Source organism: Zingiber officinale, chromosome 11B (genome assembly GCF_018446385.1).
Source record: "Zingiber officinale cultivar Zhangliang chromosome 11B, Zo_v1.1, whole genome shotgun sequence".
Lineage (NCBI taxonomy): Eukaryota > Viridiplantae > Streptophyta > Magnoliopsida > Zingiberales > Zingiberaceae > Zingiber > Zingiber officinale.
The window spans coordinates 77,541,704-77,559,287 of record NC_056007.1 but is presented as its reverse complement, the minus strand read 5'-3'; the positions used below and the strand labels follow the sequence as shown (position 1 = coordinate 77,559,287).

The window sequence follows — 17,584 nt, the reverse complement described above, 5'->3', positions numbered from 1 at the left end:
TGTAAGGATATTAATTCATGAAAGATATATTAGCCGATCGATATCTAGCTACAAGATTTTATGTTGATTTTATTCAAGAACCATATTTCACACATCAATCACAAATCAAATCCGGCAGTAAGAAGATGAGCAGTAAGACTCACTGGGTGCCGAGCGAGAGCAAGAAGCCTCCGGAGAATCCCACAAAACAAGTGCAGATATGAAGTGATCGCTTGATTCAGGAGGTGAAGAAGTTAGGGCGACACCGGTGCTTGTAATCTCAGTGGCTAGCGATATTTTATAGTGTTTCCGGTGAGAGAGCGATGTTTTCGTAACGTGAGTTCTTGAACTCTAATTTGACATTAATTTATTAGGAATAAGATCTAGATTCACGAAACTTATCTTCTTATATTTCCAAATTTGTATTTAGAGTAACTTTTTTAAAACTAATGATTATTATTATTTGAAATTCTAAAATGTGACAAATGCCTCAATCAAAAGTTTGTCGTTTTTCAAATTTAAAATTGACATTAATTTCTAGATTTGTTTCCATATATACAGTACATTTTAATAATAATAATTATTTTCTGCATAAGAATCAAATCTGGTAATATCTTTGCTCACAAAATCTAGAACCGAGACAAAGTAGGAAAAAATGTGTGTTTCTCGAATAATATTTGTAGAAAACTGTGATTTAATATTCTCGAAAAATTACTTAGGCTATTATGCATTTTCTTTATTAAACATACGTACACCTTAAAAAAATAAATCATTAAATTGGTAAAAGTGGTAATAGACTTATATTTTTTGGCAATTTACCAAAATGCATAGATGATTTTGTATTCTTCTATTTCAGTACTTGATTTTAGAATTATCTAAACAACTTAACTTCACTAAGTTCAGTTTTTATTTTATCCTCCTCCCTCCTCTATTATTGTTCATCCGAAATCAGCACCACAACACCATATTGTCCTCGTTCTCCTCCTTTTTGCCTCCTTGTCTTTCTGCTCTTGAGCGCCACGCCTACCCGGGAAGGTCGTCTCGAGTCCGTGACTAGGAGATCCTGATGGGCCCAATGTCAGTGAGGACAATTGGAAACCCTCGCAGTAGCACAACTTTGCTAACAGAGCCATCGTGCTTGAGTACTTCCTGTTAGATTTGCGTGAGAAGCACCGTAAAGGAGTCTCCTTTAATGGAATTGCCACAATGAGGAGAGGGTTGAGGAGGTGACAATGGACGATTCGAAAAACCCTTGTTGGGTCGACCCGAATATGAAGGGGAAGGACGTTGGTTTTCAGGCGATGAGTATTGATTTGTATGGTTATGGGTTTAATGAACCGGAGGAGGAGAAAAGATCACGTGTTGGTAGCCAAAAGGATGAGCTTGGTGGAGCTAAAGTGTCGAAAATTGTCAAGAAGATACATGAAGATGAGGAGGGTGAAGAAGTAGTGGGTACCATTAAAATGGAAATTGAGAAACCTAAGGAAGATGGGTGTAGAGAACATGTTGCAGAGTGATTTGGTTAAAGGACGCGAGAAGAGAGTGATGGATTGGTGGAAGCTCCTATTTGAACTTCTAGAGTCCTGTGCTTTACAACTTATTGTTTATCAATTATTTTTTTCCCTTTGAAATTATTCCATTGTTATTATGCTACTAACAGAGTTTGTTGCTAAACAGATGTTAGGTAGAATATCATGGACTCTCTTTTAATACTTGTTCCTCTCCGCAAAAGTCACTCCAGTCTCAATTGAAGACTCAAGCAGTGCATCTCAACGAAACCTTCTTGGTCGTGAGGTGCCTTTTAATTCTAAAATCACAATTGCATGTTAGTGGATTGACCTCATGGTTAGTTTTAACTCTTTAGTGAGACATTTCACGACTTCGTCCAAAGAGAGTTGGATCCAACAAGGCATGAGATGATTTTTCCTATTAGTTATGGAGCTCATCCAGACACCCTGAGTAGTGAGCAGTTACCTTTTCAAGGAAGCTCTGACTCCCTAATTGCTCCTAAAAATTCATTTTCTTTGTCACTAGGTTTCATACTTATGCAATGGTCGTCTTCCTTATATTGTTTAGTCTTATCATGGATGTTCATTTGTGTTTGAGATCAGTAATGGATCTTTTGTGCCTTTTTATCTGTTTATCATAAGAAGATTGGTTGTATTATCTTTCAAACAGTTTGTTTATTTATCTTAAGGAGCTCACAGAGAATACTATAGATTATTACTGAAAAGTTAAATCACAAATATATTATTTTCAGATATTATATACAGTTTCAATGTGGCATATTGAAAATAATAAATATAAATAGGGTCATAAAGATAAACCAACAGCACTTGTGTTGCTGGTTTCCAGAAATTAGCAATAAGGAAATCAGCAACACCATGTTGCTAATTTCTAAAAATCATTAGCAATATGGTGTTGTTGATTTAAAAAAATTAGCAACACCTATGCTGCTAGTTTCCAAAAATCTATCATGTGTCGTTGATTTCTGAAAATCGAAAGGTATGGTTTCTTAAAATTTCTAGCAGCAACACGTTGTTGTTGGTTTTTTAAAATAATCAAGACTATGCTGTTGAGTTTCAAAAATCAGTAACACAACACTAATTTTTGAAAATCAGCAACACAAAACTGATTTTTGAAAATCAGCAACACTGTGTTGCTGATTTCCAAAAATCAACAATGCGGTGTTGATGACTTTAATTTAAGAGACTATAACTTTTGACTAGGATTAAATGGGATAGATAATATATCAAATAGAAACTCGTTCAGATATCTTCATTTTGATATATCATGCTTCTCATGGTTCAATCTGAATCAAATGTTATAGTTTCTCAAAGTTTAAATCAGTAACACGTTGATTTTATACTGCTAAAAAATAAGCAACACAATACATTATATTGCTAATCTTCAAAAGATTATAACTTTTGACTAGTATTAAACTACGAGACGCATAATATATCAAATCAAACATTTTTCAACGAGCTTCGATTTGACATATTATGCATCTCATGATTCAATCTCAATCAATAGTTATCATTTCTTAAAGTTTAAGTCAGCAACAACATTGTTGCTAGTCTTTCAAAGATGAGCAACACGTTGTAGCTGACTTAAACTTTGAAATACCATAACTTTTAATTGAGATTGGATCATGAGACATATAATATATCAAATTGAAGATATTTGAATGATGTTCGATTTGATTTATTGTGTGTCCCATGATTTAATCCTAGTTAAAAGTTATGATCTTTTAAAAATCAGCAACACAATACATTGTGTTGTTGATTTGCAACACAATGTTGTGTTTTTGATTTTACTATTGATCTTCAAAAGTGTAAGGATCTAGTGAGTTAAACATGTAGAAAGCGCAGCGGAAAAATTAACTAGATCTTCTCCCAGAAGGTCCATGCGAACGATAAAACTACATATACTAAGTTTTACATGAGAAGTATACCTTTGTTGTGTGCCCTTCGCAATCCCGATAGCAACTTTTCTTTCGATGCAAATCTCAGCGCGGTCAAGTGGTCGTGCATCTACAATATCCACACGAACATGTTCCGTTCGTCTTAGGAACTCTCAATCTAGAGAAGAACCAACTTTGTGGCGCTAGCCACATAAGATGATTTGGCCATGAGGATGGATAGGCCAAGAGGAAGAAGAGGAGGAAGAAGGAGAAGAAGACCAATTCTCTTAATGAAAATGAATGAGACAAACCTTTTGTACTCATCCAAGGAATACCAAAGGTCATTTGTCTTTTGGTCTTCCTTTGATGAATGACCCATTAAACTCTATTAATGGGCATTAACTCTCTTGTGTCTTTTGATCTTCCTTCATGAATTAATCTTAATCATCTTTCATGAAGAGGCTTTTCATCTTCTATGAAGGGCCTTTCAGTCTTCTTCTTTTATATGATCAAATCATGTAAAAGACCTTTCCTCTTCCTTGGTGAATGTTAGTTCACCCAATGAGTCTCACTCATTGATGTTTATCAATCCCAATTGACTCCATGAATCTTATTCGAATTAGATTAAATCCAATAATTATATCCAATTGAGTCTAACTCAATGAGTCTAATTCAGATTAAACGTCTCTTTGTTTTCCTCTTAATGGGTTGGATTATTATATTAGATTAACCATTAACCCAATAAATCTAATCATCTTATAATTGGCTCTTAAGGCTAATACTAACAATCTTCCACTAGCACTAGGTGTCAATCATTACAAAGATAACACCAACACTTTTAATTAACCCATTAATCTTAAGATTCTCATTATTTTAATCAAACTAAAATACCCATCTCCAAACCAACATGTTCTTTGTGTGTGATACATTAGACTCTTGTAACATTGGCAATGTATCCAAATCAACATTTTAGATACATAAGCAATGAGTGACATCTAGCAATGCATCATTGCTACCCAAGTGACGAGAAAGTCGAGATCTGACCTAACCTGTTCGTCACTATTATCTTGTATGACTCAATCCTTCTATCATTGATATCTAGATTGATCAATGAGGCATAGACCATGTCATCCTCTTATTAATCTTTGTGTTTCTTGATCTCTAAGTAGACACACTCAAACAAATGAGCTCAATATCTTATATTGACTCATATGAGTATGACCATACATTCTTGTGTCATACTAATCAAAGGACCCACAGATATCGCTTTCATCATATGGAAGGGATATATTCCATATACATCACTCACATCTCTCCGCATAATTTATTGCATACCCAATGATCGACTTTATAGTCCACTTTGTTACAGGTGATGTTTTTCGATACCAAAGTACACAACTCTTTATTTAGGGAACCGTAGTGACTTCTGGTTTAAAGATTATTCATACCAATAGTGTTCTATCAATCTCCATGATCAAGATGGTAACAAAACTCGTGAAGATTAAATCATTCGCATGCAAAGATCAAGATCACAAGTAACAAAATTGTCTCTTTGCTTGAAATGCAAGGAATAGTTGAACTAAAATTCTAAAAATATAAAATGCTGAATTTGAATTGCAACAAGATAAATTGCAGGAAAAGTAATTAGAAATAAAAGATAAGAGGAAACAAAATTTCTAAGATTAGTTACAACTATGAAATAGAAAATAAAACAAAAGTCTTAGTCTAACTCAAATGATTACCTCTAATGTTATAGATGCAATCCCCGGCAATGACGGCTAAAACTTGTTACGAACCACAACTGTATGGTTTCATCATCAGTAATAAAAAGAATATCGATCCCATAGGGACTGGTTATAATCATTAGAGATGTCTCACAATGAATTAGTTAAACAATCGACAAAGGAAGTGAATTTACTAAGTAGCAACTCGAAATAGAAATAGAAAAGCAAATGTAAGAACTTAGGTTTTATGAGAGTTCTAAGAGTTCAGTTTCATTGTGATATTTATCAATGTAAGGTGATCTACCAATTCTTATCCTCAATTGCCATGCATTTACAGGAAGTTGCCAATTTTCTCCTGCAGAAATCAACCGACAAGGAACTTTTATTTATACCTCTGGTAATTTAATAGTCATGATCCTACATCCATTGGTCGTTAGTGTCACCAGTTCGTCACACCAACTATGAAACACATCACCAATCAATCCATATAAAGGCATAGGGATAAATGCACTCCAACTATTCCACCTCCTTATAGAGACTAGCTTTACCTTTCAAGGTGATCTCCTAGATCTTTCACTACCTTCACACGATCTAGGGAATCCCTCTACAAGATCCACAAGTATCACAAATATCCAATCAAGCATGGTAATTAGATTCAAACACAACAATCCACACAAGATCAAATAGATACAAAATATAACAACATCATTGAGATAGGAAATTGGCATATCCATGAAATTCTTACATCAAATCACACCAAAATCTCTCTTAGTCCTAGAACAATGACAGATAATAAAGAAGAGATTAGAAAAGCTTATCTAGACTTAGGAGTGACGAGTTGAATTGGAAATGGAAATGGCTTTGAATCGATGGAGGAAGGCTAGAGAAGGTGAAGGTTGCCCAAGCTTGATCTCCCTAAAGGAGAGCCTTGAAAGGGGAGCCCCTGTGGCGGGCATACCTTGCTTTGCTGGCACAAGGGGACCCTGCTTCACCTCGTCCATACCAGGCAATTACGTCGGTGGCGGCTCAGACCCGTGGCACATGGTGACTTCTTACCGGTCGGCCATGTAGATCTGGGTTACCGTCTTGGCACCTGGCCGTGGACGGGATTGCACCTTCTTGTTGAGATGCTGGACCATTGGAGATGTTGCGGCCGTACACCACACATGTCGCCGATGGTGACTACGAAAACCATGTGCTCCTCCTCCGCTGAGATCCTACAGGCTCGCTGCCGACTAAGGTCATTTCTCCTCTCCTTGTGTGGCTCACATGGCTAGTGTTGTCTTCCTCTTTTTCGATTGTTGTTTGGATCAACATTATTTCTTCTCAAGGCTCTTGGCGGAAACACACAAAGCGGATCTGAATAAAGAATAATATTTATGTTGAAAGTAAGACAAAGAGTATGAAAGTGCATAGACCAAGCATGCCTAAAATATGTGAATGTGCGTCAGAACATGCTAAATAAATGTATATAATCTATGCACATCACACCCCTAGACTTAAACCTTTGCTTGTCCTCAAGCAAATGTCGCAATTAAACTCATGTGTTCTATAATGCATCATAATCCCTAGTGCACTTTCCTAACTCTATCTACAAGTTTCATTGATAAGCATGATCGTGGAAATAACTCAAGTATGGCCTAAGCATAAGTTTCTTGTACACAGTGCAATAAGTGACCCAGACTCTTCAAGTTTAAATCTTTGTCCTAGTCAAGTCATTATCCAATCGGGTTCCTAATATTCCCGGTGATAGACACTTAACTGCCACACACTTAGTTCATATTTCTCAATCAACCCAAAGTCTCAAAGGCGTGCTCGATATCAAGAGAACGTAGAAGTCATTTCCCCAGTAACCTAACTCGATCTCAAAGGGGTAACATGCTTGTTTCCACTCACGATAACTATTTTTTATATCCCTTATTCATTTTTTTAATTAATTAATTTATTTATTTTAGTGATTGCAAGATGCAATACTTGAACACAAATGCATATAAGTGCAAATGTTGGGATATTTTAATTTTTCTAAATGAGTTTACATGACTTGAGCATCATCCAGTAACCAAGATATAGTTTGAGAAATCACCATGGGAACTAAGTACTAAATAAATAGGATGAATCATGACTATTCCAATGATATCAACTATTCAAGCTCAATTAAAGTGATAATATAATCCTTAAGGTTAAGCCAAAACTCGAATTTATTTTCGTACAATACTTAGCTCATATCATGCTACTTAAGATGGAGAAAAGAGATACACTAAACATACTAGTATTATATCCAAAACATCATGAATCAAGATATAAACGTGCAAACAATTTTACTTGTAGACAAGTTAGCAGAAGCTTCTGCGGAATGATGTTCTTAATATGCCATATGTTTCAAAAAGACAGTCAAGTGATAGTCGAAACCAAATCAAGCAAACAAAGCGAGGAAAAACTGAATGCAAGATATAAGCAAAAACTAAATGCAAGCAAAGCAAAAAAGAAAAACTGAAAATGTAAAAAAAAAATACAGAAATTTCAGGTTGCATACACCTTCTCAGACTTAAACTTTTCATCATCCCAATCAAATCAATATGGTGGTAGGGGAGGGAGTTCGGGGAATGTAGGAAGGGGAAAGGGAAAAAGATCAATGAACCATCGTACCTCATCCCTAAAAAATTTATGATATTCAAACAATTTGTCTAAGTCATCTTGCAAATATCTCATAAAGTCTCGAAAATCTTCATTAAACTACATTTGAGCCCTATAAGAGTTCATGAATTCAGAAATTTTGATACATAACTCTTTTTCACTTTTGAAACACTCTTGTAGTTTCTTAAATTGTTCATCCTTTATGCAATCTTCCTTCGTAAGTAATTTATTAGTTAAATCCAAATCATTATGAATGTTATCTAAAATAGAATGAAGTTCATGGAAGTTGAATTTAAGAATATCATAATTAATTGGATGAAGATCTTTTGTAACTTTAGTTGATAGGGCTCTAGAATGTTGATTTGCTAGGGTTAAACGCCAATTCTCCTTAATGCGAACAGTAGTTAAATCAAGATTTGGCAATCACAAAGGAAAATTATTTTTGACAAGGAGGCTATATCCATGTTCCTCACGTCTTAACATCTATATCGCTAAACATGAATTCAAATCCAATTCATAAGTTTCCTTAACCATCTCTAAACCATCTAGATCACATCCTAGCACTAGCGCCATTTGACTTAGCAACCCACCTAAGATAATAGGTATGGTAGATTCTGTCTTCCCTAATTTTACTAAATGCTTAAGGAAGAAATAATCAGAATTTATTGAAACATTTTCAATCATTGCCTATAGACAATATAAATCAGTAAGTCTTACTATTCCTTCCTTGTCCTCCCGTCCAAAGATAGTGTTTTTCATAACTAAATGAATGTATCTAAAGACACGATTAATAATATTAGAGGCTTTGGATGTGTGAGGGTTAAAGTGAGATTGCCCAGAGATTAATTGCCAAAAGTGTGAATTTTCAAATTTAGGTAGAATCATACATGCACCATCCTTAGGCAAATCATAACAAGTAGCAAAATTACTTAATGTCTATTCATAATCATCATTCAATAACCAACATTTGAGTTTCCCCCCACCTTTCACATTGTCAACCGTGATAGAACTTAAAATTTCTAAAACAATTCTAGGGTAAGTTGGATATTTCATGTTCATCAATTTATCCCAACCTATTCTTTCAAAGAGCCGATCAATATCACCTCTAAAACCTAAAGTATCCAAGGTTACATAATCTATAAACTTAGTGCTCAAGATGGAACGTTTACATAAAGAAAAATAACGATGTTTTTGTTCATCACAAGAAAAAATGATGTCAAAGTTATTAGAAATACCTTTAAAACATAAATTCCTTCCTTTCGAAGCAAGCATATTCTCCTTTTCTCTTCTTGTTAATGTAGTTTCCTTGCTTAGATTTGACATTATAGGATCTAGAGAGGTTGAACTTTAAGGGAAATAGGTGAAAAAATTGGAAGGGGGTGGTTTATGGCCTTTGGGAAGAAGAAGAGATGAGGAAGAAGAGAGAAGAAGGGAGCAAGCGGCGGGCACGACCATGTGGCTCTCAAACCCCCGTGCCCTAACTCTTAAAACTTGAGTTGGGCCGTGTGAGTTGCCATACAGCCATAGTCTTTTCCCCTCACACAGTCATGTCTGAGACACGACCTACTTCTTCTCCTTCTCGGCTTTTTCCGCATGGCCATGTCAAATGGCACGGGCAGTGTTACCTTCTTCTTGGGTGAGCTCACACAGTCGTGTGTGTCACACAACCTCCTTCCTCTTCTCCTCTGGAATTTTCGCACGGTCGTGTGAAATCACACGGCCTTGTCCTTCTTCTTCTCAGGTGAGCTCACACGGTTAGTGTGAGTCACATGGTTGAGTTCTCCTCCTTCTCTGTAGGTGTCACACGGTCGTGTGTGGTACACGGCCGAGTCCTGCTAGGTCAAATATTGTTGAATTTCCTCCTTTCCGACTTCTCTAATACCTCCATGCCCATAAAATAATCATGGTCAACTCATGGAAGCAATGCACAACTTGAAAATGAAAATAACAATAATTTTAAAACATTAACTAATGAAAAAGAATGCTAAAATTGAATTTAACTAAAGGAACCCTTGGGTTGCCTCCCAACAAGTGCTTGTTTAAGGTCATTAGCTCGACTGGTGTGAGATCATTCTAGGGGACGAGGTTCAGTGAAGTATAACTTCTGTTTCTCCCCTAACTGCATACCATGGACATACCCTTTTAAACCTTGACCATTCACCTTAATAGCTCCGAGCTCTTCATTCCAAATGTCCACTGCTCCGGAGGGATAAACCTTTTTAACTTCGAACAGACCTGCCCATTGTGATTTTAGTTTTCCTAGAAAAAGTTTTAACTTCGAATTAAATAATAAGACTAGGTCTCCTTCTTTGAAATCCCTGCGTAGTACGTGTTGATCATGCTATTTCTTTGTCATTTCCTTATAAGATTTGGCATGGTCGTAAGCATCCAACCTTAATTTATCAAGTTCATTTAACTGGAGCTTCCTTTTTTTCTCCTACTGCCCTAAAATCCATATTAAGTTTTGTAATTGCCCAGTAAGCCTTAGGTTCTAATTCAACTAGGAGATGACATGACTTTCCATAGACTAGCCGGAATGGGGTCATACCAATGGGAGTTTTGTAAGCTGTACGATATGCATCATCTAGCTTCAATGACCAGTCCTTTCGTGAAGTAGAGACCATTTTCTCTAGTATGACCTTAATTTCTCGATTAGAGATTTCAACTTGCCCATTGGTTTGTAGATGGTATGGTGTTGCCACTTTGTGATTTACTCCATATTTCTTGAGTAAGTTTTCAAATTGTTTTTCTATAAAATGTGACCCTCCATCACTAATAACCGCTTTAGGAATGCTAAATCATGGAAAAAAAATATCTTTTTAAATAATTTGATGACCGTCTTTGGTCACTTGTGGGAGAAGCTATAATCTCTCAATCTTTGAATAAGTCCACTGCCAATATAATAATATTTGTTTTCATATCGAGAAAGTAAATGGACCTATGGAATAAAATATCCTTAACTTCTTCCTCGGGTACACATCTTCAATAAATTACATCGCTGCATTTCTTAATGTTTGCTTCATAGGCATATCCAGTATCCAAGGGATTAAAGAGCTAGCTAACTTAGTCAACTCTTTTGTCTTTTGGTTTTTGGCTTGGGGGATCTAATGTAAAATCACTTTCTAAAATCCTAGTTTAAATTTCTCAAAGGCCTCTGTATGCATCCTTAGTCGCTCACTATTGATCTCAAAGCTACTTGCCAACTGTTGAGGCGCCAACTGAGAATTCGAGTAGATTAGGACTCGGGCAGCACCCACATGCTTCGTGGCTTGTAGTCCAGCTATCAATGCTTCATACTCCATCTTATTATTTGTGGCTCTATAATCCAGTCGCATGGATATCTTCATTCTATCTTCTCGGGGTGATATCATGAGAATTTCGATCTCACCGCCTTACCGAGTAGATAACCCATCCACATAGATCCTCCAAATTTCTTTTGGTTCCTAGCTTTGTATCAGTCACAAAATCCGCCAAGGTTTGAGTTTTGATGGCTACTCAGAGTTAATATTGTATGTCGTGTTCACTTAACTCCATAGCCCATTTGATTAATCTTCTTAAAGCTTCTGGGTTGATGAGCACTCGACCTAGGGTGCTGTTAGTTAATACTTTAATAGGACATGAAAGGAAATAGGGATTGATCCTGTCCGAACGCTGAATCGATGGACGCGCTAAACTGGCCTCCGACTCGATCTCGACGATGGAGCTCCGGGAACACTCAAGCAAAGAAGTCGGAAGGGGTTCCGGCGGCGACGCACCCTCCGAGCAGAGGAATGGCGGGTGGCTTCAATCTGAGAGCCTCCGGTGAAAGTGAGGACTCTTATATAGAGCTGTGAGGAAGCTTATGCACACCAGGGGCATACGTGTCCTCTTACCATACCTCGGTATGCTTGCGAAAGCTTGCACGACTCCATACCGCGAGTCCGAGCACTCTCTAATGGGACGAACCTTCCATAGGACTCATGTCATGGCTTGGTCTTGAACATGCTTGTTGTCGAAAGATGTTCCTTTGTCCTTTTGTCCTTCTCTCCCGCTAGGCAGTACGAGCCGGGACCATCTTGGCCATCACGCTCGGGAGATTCGGTTGGGTGAGGCCATTCGAGACACTTCATGGGCCTTGGTTGGAGGACACCGGCCGGCGCCCTTGTTCACCATGACGAAACCCGACTCGGTTATCTTTGATCTACGGCTCGTGCGTACTGACCCGACACGATACGAACCTCATCTTGCCTTAGACTTTTGACCTCTACGTGTCATTGACTTCCATCAAAGGGGTCCCTATCCGCCGGATCACTTGCCTCCCGAAGTCTAGTCGAGGCGATTAGTCGATGGCGGTGGACCGACGGCAGCGGCGCTCCGTGAAACTATCTTCTCGACGTGAGCAGCGACTCCGACTACGATTTAATCGACAATATTCCGGATCTCTTGAATTGCGCTCGACATCAAGGCTTGCATTCCGCGCCGGTGTTGTTAAGCTTTATTAAATGCTCTCCCATGGTGGAATGCCACGTGGCATTCTTCTGCCGTCATCGCGTCGGCGCGCTGGTGGTGTGAGAAGCAGGTGGTTTGAAATGGGCCAGATGCGATCGTCTCGCTCCTTCGCGACATCACGCCGCGCGGCTTAACCCTATAAAGCTTTCACCTTCCTCCTCCTCTCGCCGCATTTTCATCTTCGCGCGCTCTCGCTTTCTCTCAAAGAGGACTGCCGGACTTCTGTTGATTTTCTGTTTTCATCGACCTTCATCCTTCTCAAGAGGCTCTTCTTCTTTTCTATCTTTAGTTCTTGTGTTTTCTTTGCGCTTTTGGTTTTCATCATCGGGCGTTGTTTCATCTATCATCTTCCTTCTATCATCCCGCTCTCTTCACCTTTTGTGATTTCTGACGATGGCTAGTTCCTCTCGACCTCGAGACCTAGCTCCCCTTGGTATACTACCACGAGTCGAGGTGATCGCGGCCGATGTCCCGATCATGGATAATTTTGACATCCCATCCGACTCGAAATTATCTTACCTCCTTCCCTCGGGCACACACAAACCAATGGCGCGGCTTTTGCTATGACTCAGCGACGGCACCGAGTCTTTCCAATTCATCCCTTCATCGCTGAAGTTTGTAATTTTTTGGCATTCCGCTCGGAAGCCTAGTCCCCAACACTTTCCTCGTTGTGCCTGCTCAAAACGGGCGTTGTACAGTCATTCCCGAATCGAGACCGCTGTCTACTATTTCTACTACAAAGCTTCTGAGCATAGGCGCTTATTCGAGCTCGTGATTCAATTTTTTTTTAATAAGCCCTCTTCCAATAAGCATTGGAAAGAGTTCTACTTCAACCCGTATGCTGGAGCGGCTCCTTCCGAACCAGCGGTGTCGGACCGCCAATCTCCGGCTCAAGGTTCAACCGACCGACTATCTTCACGCCCGAACATGCTGGCGGTGCAGTTTGACATCACTAAGTTCACGCACGAGGTGATGTACATATTCGCCCGAGTTCGATCAGACCCCCCTCACGCCAGCGGTGAAATCTTTCTTGTACATTTGCCTTGATTGCTGATTTTCTCCTTTTCTCGTGAACATTGTTATGGAGTCGGTGATGGCGAAATTTTAAAGAGGAAGCGGACCGCCGAGGCCGACGGCCAAAAGAAATGGAGGCAGCATTGGGCAGTCCTCACATGAAGGAGAGCGGGAGCTGGGGAGTCTTGGCTGGCTTCTCTCCCGTGGCAATCGCTAGTCGAGCCTTCCGTCCGGGAGGAAGGCTTTCCAGAGGAAGAGTGCCTCCGACAAAAGGCGCGCGCCGGGAGACACCACTCTCTCGGCACTGCATCTACAATCCATCCGTTCGAGGCAACCCGATAAAGCGCTGAGAGGTGGAGGCGATCTTGTCCGATCGGACGCCATCCCAACCGGACGCGTCTGCGGACCCCCTCGAGGCCGTCCCGATCAGCGCCCTTCCGCCCGCTCCCCGCCAAGTCCAACGTTCGGCGATTTTGTCTCAATTTTCTGCGCCGGCCTCCGATCCTTCCCTGGCTTCCGCCCAGACGACTCCTGGTCGGCACCGTACCATCCGGGTCTCCTTGCATCTCCCCACTGAAGAGATGATGCCTGAATCCGCTCGGCCAACCGCGCCCGAGCACATGATCACAATGAAGGGGCCTCATGTTAGTCATGTCACGCAGAAGAAATTTAAGAACCAAGAAATACGGCAACAATCGAAACTTTTCAATAATACAATAAAGAAAGAAAATGGAAAATAATAATTTACCCCTATGATAATGAAACGGCACTTGCACAAGCTGCTAGGCTTACACAACCAATAACAAATACAAAACACCACATAACAACATCAACTCTCCAAAATAAACCAGATACAGAGCTAAACAAACCGATACATAAAACAAGCAAAACATACGTGAAACCGATAAGTCTTCGATGTATGTGGGGGGACCAAAGACGGGATGCTCCAAGCGACACCATAAATAACCTGCACCGAAAAGATAGTATCAACGGGTGAGTTCAACAACTCAGTGAATACCAATGGACATGAGTAGTAAGATATATCTAACAAGAACAATCATGGAATACAAACCTTCAATCATATATAGGAGTATGCAAAAGCGAAGGTGGAAGAGGAAGTCAGCCTCTACGGGAACTCCTATCCGGACAAAAAGGTTGTCAAACCGAAGTGTCAATAATCCATCAAGTCGGTATGCATCCAACCATGAAGAACTAAATGCAACAACCAATCATCAATCACAATAATATAAATACATCAATGTATATGATGCTAATGATGCGTCTGGTCACCCACGCTTGATCGGTCATCTCACACAAAATGGTGAGACCGAGGGTAAGGCTGTGACAGTGCATGCCGCTGTACACTACTCCTCGATGAGTGACCGAGTGGACGGGATGTCAGTACTCCTCGTGACCCCAAATCATAAATGGGGAGCTCAATGCTCTCAACTCCGTTTACGAATGGCGGGGAGGTATCTCCACACCACTACGATCATCACGACCAACGGCAGCCTGCAAAGCGAGTCCATCGTGGCCTTTGCTACACTAAATGCCGTGAGCAAGCAGGCCCGAGGCTACTAGGCTGCCACGGTGCCCAGCAGGCCAGAGAAGCACAACCGCCACACACATATACCACTAAACCATGAGTGGGGGTTGTGTAGAGCATGTATATGGCGAAGCGGAGCCGTAGTGAGTGCGATAATCGCCTGACGTGCAATCATGATGCATGTCACTATGCGTAACAGCGATCAACATAACCATATCCATACATACAAAATGGGAAAGCGATGGTCACATACCAAGATCTAGAGTACACAGGTCAGATAGAGTATCAAAAACCCTATGTCCTGAACATAATAAGTATGGAATATCCTGATCAGCATAGAAAAATCCATATATACATAATATGGGTACCACAGTATCAGTAAGCCAAATCCACGGATCTAGAGTATACAAGTCCTCTAAGGTATAACAACCTAGACCCAAATCATATCCCTCTTCCATAGCATATGTACCAACAATATACACAGATCAAAGAATCAGGGTCTAAACACCCGAATCATATATGATATACAAATAGAGGTACACAAATCTGATATGGCACAAAAACCTAAGTATCAGATAATCTAGATACACAGGCCAGAAACAACAATCCAAATCCTAGTCCTAACCTCAGTAAGCATGGTATGTCACTTACTCTAGGAACTAAAGTACTCATGGCAATAATCGCGAGGTATAAACATGGATACCTAGCAAGCAACTAAACAGAACATGCTATGGATATCAAACTGACATACCAAAGACAAACATGATTATTGTTTGAAGCTATAAAGTACTATGCATATCCAAATGACAATATCATAAAAGATAAGTGAAGAGGTACCCGCCTCCAATAGAAAGGTCCAATCCGAAATAGATCCCTCGCCGAGACACAGTCTCAAATCAAAGTCCTGCAGATAACGTGATATATAATTTAGCTAATTTTATAAACAACAACTAGCTAAATCCAACCCAACTTAATTAGGAAAACCCTAATCAATCCATCATTAATTAATTCTAATTAATCTCCTTAATCAATAATTCTCAATCAACACAACCCTTTCCTTTCGCTGATCAACTTACGATTAGCAATATGATCATCTCTAATAAATCCAAGGATTAAATCTAATCCAACATAAATCAACTGTACTTAATTCATCACAACTACAATAGATTAAGCCTTCCATAATCACATTAGGTTAAGTTAAACATAAATCTATCATAACTTACCTAAATCCACATCTAACCAAACAACTGCAGATTACACATCTCCAACATAGTCCGCCATTTTAATCCTAGCAATAAGTTCAACTTTAAAACTCACCAAATCTGATGATAATCACTGATGCCTCGTGATCAGAGTGTAAACCACGGCTGGAAATCACCGGTGTGTCTACTGCTGCTGGAATAAGGAATTGTTGTATGGTTTGCTACCAAAACCATGAACTCCCCACCGTACACAATTCCTGCTGAAATCCTTCCCCTTGATCAGACCAAGTTGAATTCAATAAGTGGGATCACAAATCATGCAACAACCTAATCTTACCTCACTGAACCACACTGATATCAACCGGATCAAGCAAGAAGTCGCTGATGTGATCGAGCAGACGAGTGGCGACTGAGAAGGAATACAAGCTAGGCACGAGGAAGAAACATCGGATTTAAATCCTCCTTGCTCTTGGCCGGAAACAACCCAAGCAGGGCGTTGGGGCGTAGAGGGCAAGGGAAGAAGAAGGTGGCGTTAGGCCAGACCTTCGATCTCTATCGGTTGATAAGGGCTCTGGGCTGACTGCAGCCAGGTAGCGAGAAGAAGAGTAGGTTGTCACCGGGAGAGAGGAAGAGGTCGGGCGACACCACCCGTGATTCTGACACGGATAGCAGCGCATCATTCGGCATGGATGAGGACAGAGGGAGATCAAGTAGAAAGCGCATGAGGTGAGAGGAGAGAAGATTTCGGCCCACACGCATTCAAGGGCTCATGCATTTGGGGCAACAAGGTTTCGCGGACCAGGAAGGAAGAAATGGAAATGAAAGAAAATGAAAAAGGAAAAGAAGGAAATATAAATTAAAACTTTTCATTAGGGTCGCCTAAGCAGTGTTTTCATTCGGAGGACCCCATTTATTTGTCCCCGTCGTCATTCTCATCATACGAGCTCTAAAATTCAAAAAATTTCCCTATCGTTGTTACGCCATTTTAGGTATTTACAGAATTTAAATGGGTAGCGCGATCTTCGCTCGTCGCGGTCATAGCTCCGCAGCACTTTGTGAAGAGTCAGGTAGCCCGTAGCGGGTAGAAGAGCATTTTCATTGTCAGTTTTATGCATTCTTTCTTTCGTCTTTCGGTAACATTTTCTTCCAAGGATGTCTCTCTCATTCTGAGATGGGTGGGCGATGCGGAGTGATTTGCGATTCCCGGTGCCGGCCGGCTTAAGGCCAGCGTGATGATACACAGGCCATTTGCCAAAGGGCTAAAGGACTTGGAAAGAGGTTGAAGACCGGCTCACTCTCTTTGAGAGCTAGCCCAAGACTAAGCGGAAGAGCTCGAGCTAATACCCAAGAACAAATCCTTTGCCTCTCTCCGCTTGATGAAACAAAATAAGAAGAAGGACCTTCTGCGGCAGGAAGAATCAAAATAATGACTGAACAAAGTGGTTAAGAGCTAATGAGCTAACAACATGCTAATGTGGTGATTATGTGTGGTGAAAAACGCGGCCATGATCCCCGGGGATGAAGAATGCTGAGTGCCGCCAGTTGCGTGCAGACGAGGCTGAATTACCGTGGCAAAGATTGAATTCGCCTACAG

At 40.0% G+C, this 17,584-nt stretch overlaps 1 long non-coding RNA gene across 2 annotated transcripts; it reads right to left on the bottom strand.

Moving 5' to 3' along the window:
* Positions 1-15,656: 15,656 nt before the first annotated feature.
* Positions 15,657-16,471, bottom strand: LOC122035122. Of its 2 annotated transcripts, none has more exons than XR_006126902.1 (3): positions 16,328-16,471; positions 16,106-16,247; positions 15,657-15,692 (listed from the first exon to the last, which is right to left on the bottom strand). It is a non-coding gene; the product is annotated as an uncharacterized LOC122035122 (long non-coding RNA). The 2 variants fall into 2 exon arrangements; XR_006126903.1 differs by having other exon boundaries at positions 16,106-16,250; positions 16,328-16,401.
* Between the last annotated feature and the right edge of the window lie 1,113 nt (positions 16,472-17,584).